Here is a 2354-nt window from a genome sequence, read left to right on the forward strand (position 1 = left end):
AATGTGCTGAAGGTATTCTGCAAGGCACAGGCAGTTCGTCTAGTTGTGCAGCTGGAATGGTAGCCACTGACATCATACTGCTGACATCTGCCCTGGAAGCTGGAAGGTGGCTTGGTTCATACCCAACGTCATAATCACTTAAGTAGGCTGGTGGATGTCTCTCCCGCTGAGTATGAGGCCGCACAACTGGCTCAGTGATCTCATTCTCTGACTGCATGTTGTCTTCAAGGTTACTACCATCGGCTCGAAGGACCATTTCTAGAGGGGGAACCTCTTGGATTGTTCTGATAGACCTTTGAAAACTGGCGACTCCGGTAAGAGAGTAAAGGGCTCAGAGAGTCACATCCAAGAAAGCTTTAATGAGTTGGGTTTATACAGACCACTTTAGTGAGCATAAAGGTATACAGGCAAAAGTATTTGGGATGGGTATGTGTGTGTGTGTGGTCTGAAATAGAGGAAAATTGTGTAAATTAGATATAAAATATTACAGCCTTTCTATTAACTTCGTACAGATGTTAGACATTTACATTCTAAACATAAACAGATAAATAATCATCAATGGTCTGAAATCCTCTTACAAATTCACAATTATGCTAGTGTAGCATCTCAAACTATCTTAAAATGGCAAACAGATCAAGAGTTATATTAAATAACAATGCACTATTGCACGTGAAACTAGCATGTTAGCTTCCTAACGTAGATAAACAAATAACATAATACTGTGCAAATATGCGCTTACAAGATTAACAACATCATCACAATAACATCAACATTATTGACCTGCAAAATAAACGTACTTTTCTGCATGAACGCACACAACTTCAAAGTTCGGATGCTCACTCTAACCCAGCGCGTGTGGTGTATAAAACGCAGTGTCTTAAAGGGAAGGTGTATAGGTATCAGTAAGATGAAAAGATATGCGCCCTCTATTGGTAAAATATTAAAGTGAAACTAAAGGAAAGTACTTTCCTACACTAACTGCGGTTACTGAAACCACGCGTTCTTTCTTTGCGTGCACATTTGGGCAGCATTATGCAAATATTTCCACATAGTGAGGTAGACATGTGGGGGCATGTTAGAACGAGCCGTTTTAGGGGGGCGTGGCAGAGTATTAACTTTGATAAAGAATATCTCTTTGGTTTTGAGACTTTAGTCTTTGCGACTTCAGGGATCTTATCTATGCAATCAGCTTGTAACACTCCAAAGAGAAAGGAAAACTTGAAATCGCATCATATGACCCCTTTAAGTCCATAATTTTGGTGTGATTAAGTAGCAATTTTTCTCTGCAGATGATGAGGTTGTGGGATGTGATACATCTGAAATACACAATTGAGTTTCGAGTTACAGTGTGTTTATGTAAAAACAATTATGTTTATGCACAGCTTAGCAGAGCTGCACACACTTACAGTATATGTGACCAAAAACTAAAAAAGAGATAAGAACATCTTTGTTTGGAAACCAGTTACAATTTTAAAGTTAAATTTGAATTTAAATTTAAGAATGAAACCATTTACCTGTTGAGAGTGTGTTGACAGTCTGTAGTTGGATCACTGAACTCCAGAAAATCAGTAATGATGAGCTTTGTCAGTTACAGATTTGAAAAACAAAGAACCCTAAGCTCTAACACAAAGAACCATTTCAGCATAAAAGGGTTCTTCAGAATGCTATGGTTCTAAATAAAACCATTACTGCATTAAAGAACCATCTTTTTTTAGAGTGAGTCTCAATTGTGCACATTGTTTTAGGCTGATGAATACTGACTGAACCGAGTCACTGGGAAACAGCAATAAAACCAACAAAAGAAATGCTTTCCGGCAGAATCAGTGCAAAGAAAAGTTTGATTTTGCTTAAAAAATATTATGGGTATGTCTATTTGAAAGTATTTTTACATTAGTGGTGTCATACCAACGATTGTCCTGGCTGCTGTGAATGTAAACGCCAGTTCTGGTTCAAAAGACACGGTAATACTTTGGTAAATGTCCAAAATATGGCATGTTTTGTTCTAATTCTAATGACTTTCACCTAAGCTACATGATAGCATCATCTAGTATATATAGCCAATTTATACTGTAACAGATTAATATTATACATATGTGTAAAATATTATTTGGAAAAAGATAGTTTCTATTACCTTACATTATTGTCTTTTTTGTACTCAATATACTACTGTACTGTTTGTTTTTACTATTGATTTATTATTTGAATCCTTTTTTAAATATTTATTTTAGTTAGTTTAATAGTTTAATGTATTATTTATTTATTTTTACATGTTTTTTCTCTAAACCTTTCCATTGACCCCCTAGCATTCCTGTGAGGACCCCAGGTTCCTGGAAGACCCCCCCCCCCCCCCCCCC

This window comes from Sinocyclocheilus grahami, unplaced genomic scaffold (genome assembly GCF_001515645.1).
Source record: "Sinocyclocheilus grahami isolate Dianchi unplaced genomic scaffold, SAMN03320097.WGS_v1.1 scaffold297.1, whole genome shotgun sequence".
In the NCBI taxonomy this organism is placed as follows: domain Eukaryota; kingdom Metazoa; phylum Chordata; class Actinopteri; order Cypriniformes; family Cyprinidae; genus Sinocyclocheilus; species Sinocyclocheilus grahami.